Source organism: Falco punctatus, assembly GCF_963210335.1.
Source record: "Falco punctatus genome assembly, chromosome: 16".
NCBI classification, from domain to species: domain Eukaryota; kingdom Metazoa; phylum Chordata; class Aves; order Falconiformes; family Falconidae; genus Falco; species Falco punctatus.
Window position 1 is genome coordinate 1,286,126 of NC_137596.1, and position 19,876 is coordinate 1,306,001.

Sequence of the window (19,876 nt, forward strand, 5' to 3'; positions counted from 1 at the left end):
TGCTCACGAGGGAGCCCAGGAGCCAGGCGTGTGGCAGAAGCACACTGCCCTTTGGTAGAGAAGGACAGAAGGGATCTGACAGCAGGGGCAGGAGGAGCTGGGGTGCCTGGGCTCCAGGGCCATGCTTGACACCCCACCCCCCCCCCCCCCTTGACTTTCATCACCTTCCTCCTCCTGCTGCTCTCTAGGACTCAGCCTAGATGGGTTGGAAATGGCAATGTGCCCACCAAGTCTCAACTCAGTGCTGTTGGCTCTTCATCAACCCTCTAGACACAAAATCCTTGTTGATAAATTTTTCCAGGTAGCACAGAGACTTACAGCAAGTAATGACCATGGTAGGACAGCTCTGCTGTGATCCCAGCAGCTTGCCAACACCGTCACACTCCACTGTGAAGCTTTTACTTCAGCAAGCTTGTGGGAACACCAGCAGGCCCTCGGAAGGAAAGCAGCAGCTCTGGGATCAGGGACCAGTGATGGAGAGGGACAGCCCCAGCAGGCAGCTCCTCAAGCCAGGGTGCTGAGGCAACACTACAGCAAGCAGAGCACCAGTGAGGAGGAAAGTGGCCCTGCAGCCATGTGCGGCCCTGATGGAATTGTTGTGCCAAATTATGGAAGAGTGTAAGAAATGCCATACAGGGTTGGAGCAATGGTCCATCCGCCCAGTGCTCTGCCCTGGCAGCAGCAAGGGCAGGTGCTGCTCTGGGAGGGCACATGAGCACAGGCATGTCTGCAGCCCAGCTCCCTCCCATTTGCCCAGCATCCCCCATCACAGCAGGGACATCCCTGCCTAGTCTTTTCAGTAACTGCTTATGGATCTGCTGTCCGTGGACGTATCTAATCAATCTCTAATCTGTATCCGCAGCCTTCTACGGTCACAAAGCTGACAAGTCACTGCCAGCACGGGCACTTTCCATCAAAGTGATCCCCTCCCAGCATTGGGAAGCCCCACCATGCGAGCACTGGGGGATTCAGCGAGTAACATTTAAGCTTCAGAGATGGTGGGGAAACACAGTGGGATCACAGAAATCATTCAGCACTGGAAGAATTAGTCAGATGTTGTGGATACAGCACAATCCCCAGCATCCATCTGCAAGCGGTGCCTTGGTCTCTGCAGACACGGAGAAGAGAGATCCCGTGCCCTCCTTACAGTGGCACAATAGCATCCCCGGCCTGGGATCTAAACTTAGGCAAACACAACCTTGAAATAAGATGCAATTTCCTAGCAACAAATAATGAGATGCTGGGGCAGCTTACCAGGAAAGTGAGTGGACTGCATACAGCTTGAAGTCCTGAAGTGCAATGAGATTTTGTTATGACATGATTTCACCCACCTTCTGAGCACCCAGGGGCCAGAGCGGGCTGGGGGATGCCCTGGCTCCTGACACACCTGCTAGCAGTCTGCTTGGGTTTAGACTGGGGGAGGCAAGGAGCAACATGTGAGGGCCTGACACCCCCAGGTGCCAAGTGCCTTCTTTTTGGAAAGGACACTTCCTTTGAAAGAGAAACAGCCATTTGTCAACACAACAGCACAGAGACACCCAGTGAACCCCCACACCCAGGCTGTGCTGTGCTTGGTTTATCCAACACACCCGAGCTCATTCTGTCCCACTCCTGCCCCCACTTCCCTGCCGTGACATTCAGGATGAATCCCTTCATCTTGGGCTCTCAGGAGAGGTGCCCACCCCCACCCCTGCCAGGTTGGAACATCGCTCAGGGCAAGGGACGTGGGGACAGTGCAGACACTGTCATCACCAGCCCGGGGACACACCTCCTCAGCCACTGGCCTTCTGCCCAAGGCTCCCTCCTGCTCTGCACGGTTCAGTGGTGCCTTTATAGCATTCGCTGTGCCAGGACAGCCCGAGGCCTCAGCGCCAGCTTCAGCAGTCACGGCTGGCCTCATCCGAGCCGGCTGCCACGGAGAGGCAGCAGCCCACGCCACGAAGACACCACGGCTGGGTCACCCCAGGAGGGCAGGTACAGAAGGGAGCCATGGACACAGGGATGCAAAGGGTCGGCCTATGGCACAGGGTGGAGGATGCCTCCCTGAATGGCACATGGTGTCCAGCCTCGCCATGCAGCACCCAGCCTCACGTGCCCAGCTCCACAGGCGACAGACCACAGGGCAGTTCCCCACAAAGGGCTTGGTGACAGACTCTGACTAGGGGACACCCCACCCCCACACACAGCCCTTCTGTCTAGGGCAGGGACCCTGATCTCCATCCCTTCCCAGGCTGGCAACGCTCGCACTTCCCCTCTGCCAACTCCAGTCCAGCCCCTGCCCAGGTCCCTCTGTCCCTGCGGCAACTGCAGCCAGATCTCCCCTCCAAAAAGCCTTTCAAAACTGACGGGATACAAATTATTCATCCCTTTCAGCTGCTACTCAAGCCTTGCTGGCCACCGTTCTCAGCAGCTGCTGCCTCACACACATGCCTCCAACGCTGTGCTGGAAGGGTGGGCAAAGGGCAGCGGGGCAGCTTTGGGAGCAAGGAGAGGTAAGTGCAGCATCCGCACACAGCCGCGCAAGGAGGCTCCTCATCCACCAGTGACAAGGAAGGCAACGCGAGCACAGTTCGCACAACAAGCGGAGCACAGAGCTGTGCCGCTGTCAGGCAGGAGGAGAATGCTTTCGCTGCAAAAAGCTGAGCTCTCCCAGGGAAGGCAGCAAGGAGGGCAGCACAGGACGGGCTAGCGATGCTCCACGCATTAGCGGGTGCACAAGCTAAAGCAGCAGGGCCAATACCCAGCCAATTCACAAATGTTTTATTCATAAAAAGACTGCAAAGTTCACTCACATTCACTAATTACTCAACCTGCTCCTCTGTCAGGTGAATAATGAGGGGAAAAATAATCAGCAATTTGTTCACAGCCACATGGAGAAATTCACTGAATGCGTTATTGCAGTGCTCTGCTCTGCATACTGAAACTTGGAGCTGGCATGTCCCACGCAGCCGTGCTGTTACACGTATAAAAAACCACGGCACACACAAAAGAGCAGCCTGTATGTAACTAGTGCCCACCACCTGGCAGTGTTTTCGGCACACACACACCTACCCACACACACACCCCGCCCCTGCCAGCCAGTTCAAGCCCTGCTGAGACACGGCTGTGTGAGCAGCCTCCAGCCCTTGCTCCCAGAGATTCCAGCCAGGTTTGCAGCCAGGGATCAGGGCAACTGGATTCGAGCTGCTTGAGGTGGATGGCCTGGGGTGGGCCATGGCATTTGGACACCAGGAGCAGGGGCTGCAGCTCCTGATGACTCTCAGCAAAGCTGCTGGACAGGGCAACATCCCTATTTCATGTGGAGCTTGGACCAAAACCAACAGCTCACCCCTGCAAGGTGATGACAGCGCCCCTCACATGGGCACTCGCTGCAGCAGTGTGGCTCCTGCACCCCCAGCACAGCCCAGTGCCATGGCAGAGGCATCCAGGCATGTCAGCCACAGCCCCTGTGTTGCTCACAGCAAGCAAGGGACAAGGGACAAGAAAGCACTAAATTACCTTCTTCCAGCTTCTTTCAGCAGAGCATGTGCCACCCGTGACAGCTGCAGCAGAGCAAAGCCCTGTACAGGACACCCAATATGAAAATCCCTTCAGTGGATCCCATGGGAAAAGGCAACTCGTCTCCCTTTCACATTTCATTCACGTGCCTGCCCTTTACTGATTTCACCCCCGCCCCCACGCAACGGGGAGAGGTGGCACGGGGCAATGGACCTGCAGCTCTGCTTCTGGGCAAGGCGCGCTGGGCGAGAGTCCCACTTTCCTCTGTTCCCTTTGTGTTCCTGCTGCTGTACTTGCCCTGAAGCACGAACAAGAGCAGCACGGCTGGGCAAGCTGCCCCTGCTGTAACCTGCCTCCGCCGGTGCCAACCCTGCCGCAATGCCGGCTGCCAGCCTTGCTCCCCCCAGCCCCTCGGCACTCAGGCCCATGCTGGGACCTGCATGCAGCACCCCAAACCCCACGCTGTCCCACGAGGCTGGAGGCCATTCCAGGGGGTCAAGGCACAGACTGAAGCCAGGGCTGAGCCAGGCCCATCACAGCTGTACCATGGAGAAGAAACACCTTTAAAAAGTGGTGAGGAGCTCCTGTCTCCTTGAAGCACACGGAAGCCCAGCCAGGCCTTGCTCTCTGCAGCACTGCTAATTATCGCAGCATTTCCAGAAGGCAGGAATAATTAAAGCACCTTCCCTTTCCTCAGAGAGCAAGAGCAATGGCCTTAGCGGATGGTACAAGGAAGGGAAACTATTTCCCAGTTTCTTTGCTTTCCTCAGGAACTGACCCTGGCAGCAAGGCAGAGCACACTGCCCAAAAGCAGTGAGCAGCCTCCGTGGGGGAAGCTTTTGTCAGCACAAACCCGAAGTGGAAAAGATGGAGCAAGAGAAAACCAGCCAGCATGAGAGAGTTGGATGAGAAATCTCGGGATTTTTGGTTGAAGAGGCACTGAAGGGCCATCACGTCTGCTCCTGAGGAGGTACTTCAGCCAGGGGATTATTGCCTTTGCACACTGTTTAAAAGAAAATCAACCACTAACATAGTGTCAAAAAGCATTGAAGACCATTAGCACTGGAAGCCCGTGCCCTGCACACCCAAGGATTCCAACGCGCTGTCACCCCCTTAGTCTTTTGTGGGGGAAAGCAGGTGTAAGGACAGGGCCATGGAGAGCACGGCAGGTGTAAGGACAGGGCCATGGAGAGCACGCTCTGTGCCCAGCGAGAGCCCCAGGGCTGGAGGGCAGATCTCTGGCCAACACCAACTTTCAGACATGGACTCTGCAACCCCAGCAAAGCTGCAGACAAGTGTTAGCACCTCCGTAGTGGCAAATGGGAGTGCATGTCTTCTGGAGCATAATCACAGAGAGGTGAGGGGAGGATGGAAACAAAAGGTAGCAATAAATCACTTCCCTGCTGCTACCCGAGGAGATATAATTAAGTTTATGCCTAGAGTGGTGTTGCTGACAGTAGTCCTGGAATGAGATAAACATAACGCATGAGGTTAGGCTGTAATAATACAAGTGCAGAGTGGCAGGTGATACATGTGCTCAGTAATGGTCCTCAATTAGGGAGCCACAATCTCCAAATGCAAGCTGCAGGGGAGAGGGCCATTACATTTCCTAAAAGCCACACATAGGACGGCACAGGGCACCGGCGTGCATCCAGAAAGGGCTCTGCTGCCTCTGGCGAGGCGCCCGGTGCTCCTGCCTGCCTCACTGTGAGTGTCCCTGCCCACGGGTGTCCCCTGCTTCCTGGGTCCCCGACCCCCATTGCCACCCATGCATGGTGCAGAGGGTGGCATGCGGAGGTCTCCCGTGGCACCGACTCGCCAGCCCTGGTCCTGCCTGGACTTAAGCACAGCCTTAACTTTAAGCACATGAAATGTCTGCTGATCTCAAAAGGATTATTTGCAGGCTCAGCTGCATGTGCTGGGTGCTCTGCAGGCACAAGGTCGGGATGCTCAGTGTCACACCCCAGGGACGAAAGACAGCAATGAACCCTGCAAATAGGGGGTGTAACCAAAACAGCAGGGTGGGTCCTATCCAGCCAGCTCAGCACAGGGACCAGCACTGAGTTTGAAACTGAGCTGGTGAAACCCCCTTACAAAGGCCAAGAACACTGTGGTCAGTTCAAACCATCTTGTACTTGAACACACCTGCATGCTTCCAAATGCTTTCCTCGATTCTCTTAAAAAAAAATAATAAAAAACTTCAACTAAAGAGGTTGGTTTGGCTTTCTTGCTAGCATGCAATAACTGAAGACAAACCCAAAACAGGAGAAAATTTTCAAAGCAGTCTAGTCTTATGATATTTTTCAAGCCTTCTTATTTTTAAGCATCCATAGAAGCCTCATTCTGTCCTTCCCCACAGTATTTTAAAGTTTGCGGGCGGCATTTTGATGAACGCATTTCTGGAAAAAGTTACATGGCTCTGTTGATGCCGCCCCAGGTGATATTATGTGATGCCCCTTTCACCGAGACAAAAGTCAGACCTGGCCACCCACAAAGCTCAGGTTTAGCAGCTCAGGCCAGAGGACATCTGAAGCCAGTCAGGGTCAGCAGGGTGGCAACTAAGCAAGAGCCTCTTCCTGCCCTCCAGCCCGACGCTGCCGCAGCAGTCAGCATCCCACCTCCAGCCCCTGTTCCCTCCCCGGCCAGGAGGAGCCTCCAAAACACAGAGTAGGGCCCAGCTCAGCTGAGAGCACCCAGCTGCCATCTGGACGGATAACAGGATTTTTTCCATGCATATATGAAAGAGGGGGTGGGGGAAGGCTGAGGAGAAATGAGGCTGTAAAATGAATTCAGCATCAATTATTCTAAAATATGCGTGTTAATACGGGAAGGGCTCCATGGCTGCATCCATCTCCACTTCTGTTCATTTCAAGCATCAAAATGTGACCTGGGAAGATGACAGCATCTCGCATCTCACTTACACAAACATGAGCCAGGAAAGGGGGGGATATTAAAAAGAGAGACAATGCTGCATATTAAAATGCCACAGATGGAGCTTTCTGCAGCCTTTGCAGTCTGCCTCGGAGATTATTGCTGGGCCATATTGTATTAAAAATGGGGGGTGGGTGTGTTATTTATTTAATTTTTAAACAAATTCCATCTCCTACTCACGCTGGATGGATAAAGTGAGCTCTTGAGCTCCAGCCAGCTTTTCCGGCAAACCCACACGAAAAATGCATTTTCATTAATACAAACTGTTTGCTGTAGGTAAATTAATTCTGGAAATGGTTTTCATACATGGCAAATTATACGTTCAGTGAAAACACTAGACAACACTCTACAGTCATAATAAAAGCCCTGCGTTCCCTTTAATGAAGCGGGATTGCCAGGTAAAGGCAGCTAGCTGGAACAATTAAACAAACAAGTAAATAGATGAGTAACAGCTGAGGGGGTTTGGTGGTGCAGGGAGGCTGTCAGGCTCCAGCAGCAATCCTGGGATTACAGAACAGGATCTGGCCCCACAGGCTCCAATTCTCCAGTGAGCAGCAGGAGGGCAAGAAGGAGCCCACACCCCTTCCCATCGCTGTGGTGCGAGGGCTGAGGGTCCTGTCACGGAAACGTGCAAGGGGACATGAAAGCTAAGAGCACAGCAGTGAAGAGCGCAGTGTGGCTGGCCAAGGAGCAATGCAAGGGACTGCCAACCCACTGCCATCAACCAAACAAGAAACCAGCTCAAATACTAAGCTCTCCCCTCACAAGTTTCTCTTTTGCTCTTGAATCTTTTTATGTCTCCTTTAACAGTCCCACTTCTGAGCGCCTGCTTATGGCAAAGGAAGAGATATATAATTGATGAAATGATGATGCGCTACAGCCCCGGACCCAGCTAGAAGACATCTGTTCTGCACGTAGACTTGCTCAGGTGCTGTCACGCTGCATTTACCGCAGCGTATCAGAGCCTGACTGCGTATGCTAATGTCGGGCCAGCCCAGATCGGTAATATCGTATGGCTCGGGGTGTCAGGAGCTAGCGAGATATTGCTGTAGGTGTTTATGCCTCTCTGCTGTGACTGTCCTGCCTTGTCTGTCCAGCATTTCAGGCTTATTTCCACAAAATTGCCTTCAGCTTCCTTTCCTCCACCCCTTGGTGCCAGCAGCACTGCTGCACCAAGCCTGTGCCCTGTGACCCAAGCTGCCAAGCGCTTGGGGTGATGGCACCACTGTGCCCTCCCCTTGCTGCATCCCTCCAGCAGAACCCCCCGCACCTGCAGCCCCTCTCACACAAGGTGCTGACTAACTGCTTTTTCCTTGGCAGTTCTGACTTCTAAAAACAAGGGCCAAACGGGAAGCAGGTATGATGCCTTGGAAGCACAGGACCAATCTCAGAGTGATTTGAAGAGCAGAGTAAATATCAATCCCCACATTTGTCACGGGGAACTGAGAGCCATGGAAGGAGGGGGCAGCATTTCATAACAGCCTGCTGCATTAGAAAACAAAGAATGATAAAGAATCTTTTAGTCACCTCTTAATTACGTATTCTGGGTACATTAAGAAAGGAGAAATGCATCTCAGGTCACTCCTGTCACCGCGACAAAGGCCCATGATGAGCTCTGTATTCAAAATATTTGCACTAATTATCAGCACAGTTCCCCTTTGAAAGTGCTCAGAGGGAAGGATGGTGTTTCACCCGAGGGAATCAGCTGGCAGCCTGCACTGGTTTCACTGCACTACAGACAAATATACTCGTGCGCGTGTATATTTTTACCAACTTGCCCGCATATGTATCCATGGAGAAAAACCTATAAATGCCTAACACTCTTCTTGTGGGGCTGGAGAGTGGGAGCAGCAGCTGAGGGGCTCTTTTCCTCTCTCCTGCAGATGTGGGCAACAATATGGGCTGAGACATGATGGCCTCTGCTGGATTTCTGAAGGTGGGAATGGGTACTCTCAGCCCAGGGCGACCACTGCAGCCACAGCTTGGTCAAATGGAAAACAATCCTCTGCCGATGCAACCGCCCAGGGAAGGAGAGAAACGCATTGCATACAAATGGTGACTGACCTTTAATTAGTGCATAAGTAGGCACAAGGGGGAAAAAAAACCACCAGAACTTCCCCAGGCACCTTCCCTTGCTCAAGAGCAGCAGGAATCACAGTGGCTCCATGTCAGTGATGGACTAATTTTCCAGGCAGGATCTCCCACAAAACATCCCCTCCCTCTGTACTGGTCCTGCCACTGAGTCCACCTCCCAGGAAGGCCAAGATGAGGGTGAGGGATGGGCTAACACAGTTCCCAAGCTCCCAGCAGAGGTGCTTGCAGGACCTTATTGTAAGTGAGGCAAGAGAAGGGCCAAAGACATTCGGTACATGCTGCTTGCCCCCCAGATTGCTCCTGCCACCAGGCAGGACACAGAGCAGAACTCCTGGCTGTGATTGCTCCTGCCACCAGGCAGGACACAGAGCAGAACTCCTGGCTGTGGATATCCTCCTTACCTGATGCAAACTAACCTGTGCCAAAAGGCAAACAGAGCAATCCCTGAGAGCCCCAGTGCTGCTTGGGGCCACCAAGACAACATGCTGGCCCTTGCCTCTGGGTCACATCTTGGTGTCAGTCCCACAGCACTCTGCGTTATTTCACCTATTTGTTGCTAGCCAATAAGCCCCACAGCCTTCCCGATGCACTGCATCTAACCCATCCATACGCTACAGAGCAACTCCTTTTCCTTAGCAAGCATTTAATCCGACCGGACAGGAGCAAAACCATGTAGATATAAATGGGGCAAGGAGAAAATAGTATGCTTCAGGTTCCTCAGGAAAGCATATGGGAACAGGAGACTTATTAATAAATTCTTCTTTGTTCTGTATTGTCTGTGATAAATAGCCACACTCAGCATCAATAACTGCAAACATCCTTAGGAAAGAGAGACATGCAGAAACCCATCATGCTGCTGAAAGCAGAGAATGGATTCAATTTCAGTTTTGAAGGCAAATTTCACAGTCCTAAACAAAATTATCTGAGGGGGCTGCTGTGGCCACACATGCAATAAATGCAAGGTTATGGCTGCTAAACCAGGAGAACGTCTCCCAAGAGCTGTAATATCTTAAGCTAAAGGACAAGAAAGAATAGCCCCATTCAGGATGATGCCTTTGGAAAAATAACATTTATGTTTCCAAATAAAACCTGTTTTTATTAAGGGAACACAATGTTTCTGGAATGTTACGGCCCTAGAGATTTCTCAAACTCCCACCCCTTCACTGGCATCCAAAAGTAAATTTCCATGAGATTTTAAACACTGCTGAGACCTCAATAATTTGGGGGTAGGAGGAAAAAGAGAGCAGTAGCAAGAGACACTCCTAACAGTGAAGACATGAAAAATGCAGCTTTATTTTTTGATGATTGCATTAGATTTTTTATCACAGAGATGAAAAATGAGCAGCTACCACCTCCTAATTCTCTGCCTGGGGACTGGATTCCTCTCCGCTGCTGCACAGGGAGAGACACTGAAAGCAGCATTGTGCAGGAAACGAGTTATATTTAAGAAGAGCGCACATCATTGTGGAAAAACAGTAAGGTAGTGCAAAGTGCATGTACCAAGGGCACAAGAAACCCTAGTCCCACGCTTAGGCCATGTAGCAAACTCTAGGCTTCCAGTTGAATGGCTTTAAAGGCAATAAAAATAAAGATGAGAAAGGGCAGAAACTGGAAACCATGTCACCTGGCATTGCCCAGGCTCGCTCAGCAGCCCAGCTGGCATCCCCCAGCAGCCAGGGGAAGGCAGCAGGCATGGGGTCACAGCGCGTGGCGGGGAGGGCTGGAGGCGCAGTGCAATTACACTCCGTGGGTTCGCATATAACGACATAACCCAGCCGCCTCGGCACGGGCAGGATTTACTGCTAACACCGCAGTGCCGCTCCCCAGCTCCCAACCCCCACGGGCCGGGCAGCACCACGGACAGCGCCCCAGCACCACGGACAGCGCCCCAGCACCACGGACAGCGCCCCAGCACCACGGACAGCGCCCCAGCCCTGCCGCATCCCTTCGAAGCCGTGGGTTTGGCTTATTTCCCTCTCGACGCATACCGGGGAAAAGGCACGGGAATTTTACCCCCAGGACACTGGAGAGGTTTTCTGTGTTCTGGGGGCTCTGTGCGTGCCAGCGCGGCAGAGGAAGAATTCAGCTTCTCATCTCTTCTTCCCTGCAAAAACCTTTCAGCTGCCAGCATGTGTTTCCACCTACAGCTGTAGTGACTTCCCTGGGAAGCTCCGAGTAGGAAGTGCCATCCAAGATGGTCTGAAGAAGCAGTACAACCACCCAGCACATGCAACATGGATGTGAGGAGAAACTGTTCAGGAAAATGAAAACTACTGATTGTTTCTGCCCTGAGATATCACCTGCATATACACAAAAGTTCACCAGCAGCCACAAGCCCTAGGTCAGCTTTGTACTTGCAGCTACAGAACAGCTTTTCTCCTGCCACTTGGCTGTGGGGCAAGATGAGTTTGCACACCCACCTGGGATCATTGGCCAAACCCAACCACAACAGCTCTTTTCCAAAAACATTAAAGCTCAGTGCTGCTGCTAGCGCTCCCTTAGGGCAACACAACCAAGTTCCAGACTATTGTCACAAAAGTGAACATGTCTTGTTGGAGTTTAACCTGACCAAAAGGCACAAGCACTAAAGGAAGCTGTTTGCACAGCAGCCTTGCAACAGGGCATCCTCCTTTTATTTCTTGTTAATCCTCTGCTCTGTAACTACTTTTTTCTCACGTTTTAACTTGGAGCACCATGAGTTTGAAAGGATAAAGTGCATTAAGACTTTTAACACTGAGGAAGATACCAGCCTGACATTTTAATAACACTAATGCTCTGGAATTTGCAGAATTATCACTGTAATGCATATCTCAACACCAGCCCCTCCACTGTGATTAGTACAAGCTCTATACCACATTAAACACCATAGGCTTTCTTCTTGCTCAGGGTCAGAAATCAGCTGCTTCTACGGTGCCTGAGACAAGACACTGATTTTCCAGTGTCATGTGCAGAGACATCCTAGGGATTACCACCTTCTCCCACATCAGGTTGTAGATGACTGTTCCTCACCCTTTTCCTCCTGAAGAGCTCAGCTACAGTGACAACTAAAGCAAAGGAGTAAACATTAGAAACCTGCTTCTAATGCATTGGCTTTTTTGTCTTGGCACAAAACCAAGCACTCTAGAATGCCAGTTTCCTAGCCTGCATCTTGCAGAATTGTTCCCAAGTCATTGCTTATACATCCTACAGTTCAGTTTAATGGTTCTCTAATTACTTGGTCCTTTGCCTATGTCAAGCCTGAAATTCACCCTAAGCCAGTGCGTGTAAATCAGCAAGGATAAGACGCAGTTTAGATGACACAGTAAGGGACAGACAGATAGGAGGGACTCAAAAGGAAAAAGGACCATTCCTGTCCACAGACACAGGGTGGAAAGAGATGGATGTCAACAAGCTCTACTGTGACAGCCACTTGAGTACCTGCCACTGCTGCACGACAGACCCCAGTTAGCTGCAAGCCCTGACAGCCAGGATGGATGTAGGAAATGTTGGGAGCTCAGGGAATGGCAGCATCTGCCCCATACCTGTGTGTACAGGAGCTATGCGAGCCAGCAGCATCCACAGCTTCACCACCACCCTGCCCTGCTCTCATACCTTATGTCCAGCCAGAGAGGCAGCTAAAACCATGGATATACAGTAGCAGAGACAAGCAGTGAAGGGAAACATCTGGGTTCAGTACTGAAATATGCTCACACCTGGATCTTCTGGTGTTTCTGTTCCCAGACACCAGCAAAGCTCTGGCCACAAAACACCCACTCAAGCCCCCGGTTCTGCTTTCTCAGAAGAAAGTCAAGTCCTTGCTCTTTCTGCCCTGTTCTTTCATTTCTGAGAAAAAAAAAAAAAACAAAAAAAAAAACCCAAAAAAACCACCAAACCCAAAACACCCAACCAGAACCCACCAAAACCCTAAATGATCTAAGAGCATCAGTCAAACTTGACATAAAAATGTACATGTATTAAAAAGTTGTAAGCCCACAAGATTCCAACTAAAATGCTGCCAAAGCCAAGGCATTTTGGAAAGTTATGATCTAGTGATGGGAGGGAAGAAACTGCTTCCTTTTCTGTCTTTGAAACACACACATGCTGTTCTGCAAAGCCTAATGGCAACCAGCACCGGGGTACTTTTTTGGCTTCCAAACCCCTCTCCTGTGCATGTAGCCTGCACACTGTGACTGGGCTTAATGAACAAGAATTTGAAAGCAGAGTTCGACAGAGGCTAAAAATGAGCTTTAGGTTTCACATGCAAAGTCAAATGCAAAAGTTACTAAGTGGCAGGAAGCCCGAAGAGTAAATGAGACTGTTACATCTTGTGTCTAATGAGTGACACTAGGTAATGCTGGCAAATTGCTCACCCAGAGACAGCATCACTGAATTTCTGATGGATGAACAAGCCTTTTTTTTTTCCCCTCATCAGCACACATCACAGTGAATGATAGAGCATGTTTTTCTGATGGTGCTGGAGATTGTCACAATCATTTGCTAAATCCAGTTCTGCTAGTAATATTTTGGTAAAAAGCAAGTAGCACTAAGTCAGATCCTCAGCTGACATAAGCTGGAAAAGTTCCCCAATGGTCATCTAAGACCAGCTGCATGCCTCTCACAGACGTGATACCGACTAAAAATAATCAACGTGCACAAGACATGGAGACAACATGTTCGCTACGATGCTAATGGGCAATATTAAAAGCACCGAAGTAGCTTAGACAGAGATGGTTTAGTACATAAGAACAAGCAGATCGTGGCTGATCTGCAGCCAGAGTTACGTGAAAAGCCACAATGTTCTGTGGGTGCTTCTGCCCAAAGTGGAGCATGTGTGGGGTTGGCCCCGAAAGCACCATCATGCCCAGTGTTGCTGGCTGCCCCTGCCCAGCGCTGCTGCTGGTCTGGCACGGGCCAGGCAGCGAGCGCTGCCTGTCACATGGGGAAGCCTCACGGCTGAGCTGCGATGCGTAAAAGGATTTACAGATGTAAAGCCACATCTCGATAACGCTTGGAACAAATCCCTGACATTCTTCACACAGCTCTGCACTAACAGGTTAGGCTCTAGCAGAGTGGAAACAGCAGCTCCCCGCTATCTCCGCATCTCCATTCCTGTTAACTGTTTGAAGCCTTCTCCCCTCTGAAGCAAGGTGGAGCTGGATCAGCGGAGGCAGGACTCTCTGCATTGACAATTATTCTCCATTCAGGACTAGCCATTTGCATGCAGTTCATTTGTGATGCAGAAAAGCTTGAACCTGTCATTATTGCTTGGCATCAGTACAGTACTGTGAAAAGACACTGCGTGGAACATGCGCACAGCACTGCACCCTATTTTCTTTAATCTAGGCTAAAATGACAATGAGAAAAAGCAGGAGGGAGAGAGGAAGAGGAAAACAGGGAATGCATCTTTCCCATACACAAGAGTGTGATTCTCCGACAAGCCAGGGGCGAGCATTCTGCTCCGGGCTTCAAAGGTTTGTACAGGGATGATCAAGGCAGGCTGAGGGTGAGGGGTGTTCACAGCCTGTACAGGCAGTGGGTGCAGATGACATTGGTCTGGTCCTCTCTGCATGGCTACAATTTTGCTGAGCAGAATTATCCCCCGGAAAGGGTCCAGGAGCCACCATTTTGCTGTAGACATACAGTCTGGCCAAGCAGGAGATGCCTAGAGGTCCTCCCCAACACTTACCCGCACCCAGCGTCTCCTCCCTCCCATCTTCCCCAAGCATCATGAGATGGGGATGGCAGTAAAGTCAGGGGAGCAGATGGAAAACAAAATCCCTGTGAATGCTCTGCTCCCCATGGTTATTTTCCATCTCCTCCCAATGAGCAGGGATCACAAACGCCTCCTCTCCAAGGCCAGGCTGATGCAGTGTGTAGGGCAGTGGCATTACCCTCCTTTGCCAAAGGGAGGGCTTCTGGGGAACATGGCTGGGATTGCAGCTGACACCCTCAAGAGGGCCCAGGGGACAGTTGGGGACACTACCAGGCAGCTCCAGCTCCCAACTTCATCAGCAAACACTCCCAGCACCCAGGCTCCCCCCACATATGCTAACAATATTGGCGGCCATCTGCATTTCAGACGATGCCAGCACCCAGCCTCTTCAACACCTCTTGCCTCTCCCCGTGTCCAGCACCTGACACTAGGCACAAAAGCACAAGAAATCCCAGCGTGGACAGATGTGGACTAACCCAAATGGTCAAAGATCAGCTCAAGCCCTGCCAGCAGCAAGAGCTTTCACAGCTCTGTCGGAACGTACGTCAGTAACTGTTCTCACTCTGCAGCATCTCCCTGTCACGTCAATATCCAATTGCTTTTGGCTAACAACTTGACCTCTGTGACTGCTTGTGGCAAGATACTCCAGATCCTGTGGTGTGGAAAAGCACTTCCCAGTGCCAGTGCTGACCTGGAAACCTTTCAGTCCATACCGAGCACCACGTTGGCTCACCAAGGGAGACCTCACCATCACCATGCCTGGGGGCAGCCGCCTCCAGCCCAGCCCACTTCGGGAAGAGGCAGCACAGTGATGCACAGGTGATTTAGGAGCCCAGATCCCATTACAACTCATTGCCAGCAGGGAATCTAACTCCCTTGTTACCTTTCAAATGAGCAGAGCTACACATGAATATTAAACACCACATCGTTCTAGTCCCAGGGAAAAAAAAAGCCAGTCTTTGAGAATCCCTCATTAAGATGCACTGGACGCCTTGCACAGGGAGCCCGAGAGCCAATTAAGCAGGACTGTAACAATCCTAAAACGAAGCTGCGTGCCTAGTTCAGCTCCAAGCCATTGACAGAGCTGGTGTGGGTGTGCTCCCCCCGGTGCCCGAGCCTCAGCTGCTCCCAGAGCCTCTCCCAGTCCATCCCAGCTCCCATGGCTCCCGGTGCCATGCTACAACACAACACACCATTGCCAGTACCAGAGCAAGGAGTTCCCTGGACAGGAGCCACCTGACCCCCCCTCACCAGGGACAGGTCTCTTCCCAAACCCACCCCTCTCCCTGCCAGCCCCTTGCCTCTCCCCTCCACTTCCAGTGGCGAAAAGGAAAGGATCTTCAGCAAAGTTTATTTGCTGACTTTCAAACATCATTATTTCCATGCTGGATGGCAGGTAATACAATCAGACAAGCCCAATGTGTCTCCCGACTTTGGAAGGACTCTCTCCCCATTCTGTGGCTCAGCCTCTTCCTACCACCCCCTCCCCATCAGTGCCAGCAGCCCCCGCTTCAAAATCAATTTCTATATTTCAGATACAAAGATTGTTTTGCTCGAAAAATGAAGCTGCCCTTCACAGAGGTAATAGAGAGATCAATACTAGTTACATCAAGTTTCCTAGTGAAAACAGGGAATTGCCTGCATTTTCATCCTCCTGATCCACCCGACGGGGCCGTGCCTGCACCCTGGTCCCAGGCGGGCACTTGTCCAGAGAGCCCTGGCTCCCATGGGACAGCAGCTCTGCACAGTCCCCTCTCTCTGCCAGTGACAGGAGAGGGCGGCAGGAAATGGTAGAGAAAATTGTGGATATAATTTATAATGCCTCATTAATTTGACAAATGCCGCTTCATGCGTGCTCTCCGTCAGCCCGTCACTGTCCCAGAAGCCACTATATCACCAGCTACTTCAGATGGAAAATCTACCTGCAAAATCCTGCTGTTTAAAGGATGGATTAATTGCCACCAGTTCTCCCGGCAGCTGCTCAAGCCACCCCGGCCGGCAGCCGCTGCTCCTGCCCCGGCTGGCTGGGACTGCTGCAGGGGGGACAGCGATTCCAGCAAGGGATGCAAATAGAGATGGAGAAGGCAAATATCACAAATACCTTTCAGAGAAAGCATTTGACCAGCTGTAATAGCTTTTTACCAAGGCTTTTGTATTGAAGCAATCCCATAGGAAATACTTCTTCACCAAAATGAAGCTTTTGTGGAAATTTCTCATTTTGGTCACGAACTGAATTCAATTTTGTCTTCATTTGAGAGAAAGTTTCCTTTCTCCCCATCTCTTCTCCTTCCTACAGACCATTTGTTTCTCTGCTGGAAAAGCAGTAAGATGGAAAGGGAAAAAAGCACCTTCTAATCTGGGCCAGAAGGATCAGGGAGCAGGCAGATCCTGCCCGGCACACTCCTTCAGCTCCTTCTTCCCTGGGAGGATTCAATTACCTCTTACCTGAGCGATATTTCAGACAGAGCCAACAGGAGAGGCAGCAGGCACCGGGGAAGGGAAACGGCCAATTTTTTCAAAGCCAGGCAGCTCCAACTGAAATCCTGCCATGCCCCACTGAGGTTGTACCCACACCAACTGGCACCCAGGATTTTAATCCCATAAGGAAAACAAGAGGAGGAGGTTGGAGAAGATGTATGTGCATAAGGCAGCATTAGCACAACTCCACTTGCTGTACATTAAATAACTCTTCCAGGGCATGAGTTAAATGGCGGAACAGAGCATTCAGGGGACAAAAAATCCCTGGTTATAAATTCTGGTACTAGATTGTAAGATTATAATCATCATCCCTGGCCCCCCAGCTCAGGGAGCAGGAGGATTCAGGGCAAGCCTGGGAAGCAGGAACGTCTGCTCAGGCCCTCTCCCTCCACTGACACCCTTCCAGCCCCACTCCCCTTCCCTGGAGACTTCTGTTCATTTCGTGCACCACTGCAGGAACCCCCGCAGCATCACCAGGTGCTTCCTGGGGCAGTTTCAGCACAAACAGGGAGCGGGTTTCCCGCTTGGGTCCATGGCAAAGTGCCGGAGGCCACTTCCCAAACCACAGAGCAGCTCTCAGCACCCCGCTGGCCACAGCCTTCTGCTCACACCCCCACAGGGCAACTGAGCCCGGGGCACGATGCGCTTCCAACATGTTTTAAGGAGAGGGGAGAAGAGGGAGGAATACAAGGTGTCACCAATTTACCTTGTTGCATTACAGCTCTGCCTGCTTGAACTGTTATTGCCTGCAAATATATTGCACTGTGGGATGCCTGCGATATTTTATAAAGTTAATAACTTTTTTTTAATTGGATGAGTTTATAGAATCGTGTGAGCAATTAACAATAATTACGTTTAAGACACTTAAATTCCAGGATGCACGACAAACACTGGAATATTAAGCTATAAAAACCCTCAATTGTACATTCAAATTACATTAAGGGTCTATTGGAAGGAATACGCTCTCGGTTTCAAGAGCCCCGCTCTGTTCTGTTTATACAACGAGGTTACATCAGATGTGAAGGTACTGCAGCGGCAGCCCTGTCCCCGTCCCCATTTAGCGCTCGAGCACCACATAGATGCCCAGCCACGCTGGGCTTGGCTATCCCTGCCCGGCAGCCCTGAGGGAGGCGGCTTGGCCTCTGCGGACACTCGTGCAAGGGCAACGTGCCTGCTGCAAGGACCAGGAACCAGGGAAGGCATCGTGTTGGGTTGAACCATGGACACAGTTGCTGTGGCACTGGTGCTGTTCCTGGGAAGGAAGTTGGGCCAGTGCTTATGTCATTTTAATCACCAGGTGCCAAACTAAATTATTGATGCAGGTTCTCAATGACAGGTAAGGCCTTTTATCGCTGCATCTTTAATAATGCAAGAGTCATGATCCTTCATGCTAAAGTGTCGAGTAATTCTCAGGTTACCCTCATCATGCAGAGAACTTTTTCCCCATCCTACCCTTCCTTGTTGGTACTGAGGGCTCACCACCAGCACCCATCTGCTCTGTGGCAGACAGCGCCAGCAGCACCATGGGGCAGTACCCCTGAGCACAGCTACATTGCCTTCCCTGTGGGATTCATCCAACTCCACAGTAGCACGCAGGCCAGGAAGCTGGCCAGCATGCATTAGAGTGGCAGCACGATCAGAAGAAAAAGAAGGGATAACCAGAGCTTGCCAGTACCTTTGAGAGCTAACCCCAAATGCCTCCCTTACCCACCGGTGCGCTGCTGCCTGTTTGGCAAAGCTGTGCCAAAACATCCTCAACTGGCCGGAAGCTACCAAGTATTTCCTTTGGGTGGTGAGCTGCTGCTCTCTGCTTGCACGTGGGGAAACACCAATGGATGCTTCTGTTGCCACTGAAAACCTGTGTGACACACCACTGTTCCCCTATGTCAGGCATTTTCACCACAGAGCCCCATCTCACCAGCAACTGCAGAAGACACATACCTGCCAAGGAGTGCAGGGGGCACACAGCATCGCACCCGTGCACCCTGCTGCGCCCACAGATGTGTACCCACTGCTCTGCCCCTGCTCCCAACCCTGACCACCCCTCTGGACCATGCAGAACAGGCGTGCGGCTGAAGAGCAGGCAGCACACGAGCCAGGCTGCAGACGTGCATTGCCACGCTGAAGACAGACCTTCCTGCAGCCCCCTGCACCCGCAGGGGCGCTGCCAGGGGCTGTGCGCTGTACCTCGCTCCCTGTGCACCGTGCTGGAAACATGCTGCTTATGGACCCATTTCGTGTGTCCAAGCCACAGAAAAGGACAGTTTTAGAGCCATGAAGCTTCAGGCTAAGGAACAATAGCAGGCTAATGTCTCCATTTTGAGCCGTGCACGCACAGCTGGCGTGTGCCTCCGGCACAGGCTGCGTTGGGGAGCTCAAGGGAAAGCAGGCCATACTCATCCAGGGTAACAGCAAAGATCTGAACAGGGGCAGCATCCCAGAGGGAGATAAGCACTATTTGGCTGGGGCAGCTCAGGAGCCAAAAGCCCCAGGATGGTAAAGCCCACCCGAGACAGGCTCTGATATGGCTGAGGGGGGCGAGTCCCCACGGAGCAGCAGAGCCAGTGACCAAGACCGGGTGACACAAAGCAACGGGGAATGGGAAAGCCAGCCTTCCCCAGCACCAAGGATGAAGGAGCACTGCCGGCAGGACCCGTGCCAGCTGCAGGCAGGACCCGCGAGGGACAGGCACTGGCCTTCCCCAGCACCCAGGGCTGGCTGAGCAGAGGCAGCCAGCACCCTGCCCTGGCTTTGGACTCTTGCTGCACTGGGCGTAGGGTTTGCTCCAGCCTTTGTATTCCAGTGGCACAGCCTGACATTTATAGGGGGAAGTTTTATTCCTGCTGTAAATAACCTCTAATAGTGTAGGTCATTACACTAATTACAGAAGATAATTAATTTTCTGATTCTTGTTAGACCGCTGCATATTCCAAGAAGAGCGCAGTTCATTATTTTCCCGTGCAATTATGACCTCCCTTCTCCTTCTCCTGCCAGCCCCGCCTTCAGGATTTTAACACTTTGTCAAGTTGTTTATCATGCAGTCATCGAGCTGTTGCAAAGACAAGGAGGCGAGGGGTTCTTCTTTTCCTCCCACCCCATTCACGCAGACCACGAGAGCGCTGTGCTGCAGAAGCCATCTCTATGCCTTGCGCAGGCTCTTACGGACACTCCTTGGCCACAAGG

General features: G+C 51.6%; 1 protein-coding gene and 1 long non-coding RNA gene across 2 annotated transcripts in view; one reads left to right on the plus strand and one right to left on the minus strand.

Moving 5' to 3' along the window:
- DSCAML1 (DS cell adhesion molecule like 1) overlaps positions 1-19,876 on the minus strand; it is a 113,774-nt gene that overhangs the window by 45,666 nt on the left and 48,232 nt on the right. The gene's annotated exons all lie outside the window — the stretch shown is intronic.
- Positions 1,582-10,430, plus strand: LOC308054288. The gene is made up of 3 exons (XR_013924060.1): positions 1,582-4,635; positions 4,668-8,833; positions 8,881-10,430. It is a non-coding gene; the product is annotated as an uncharacterized lncRNA (long non-coding RNA).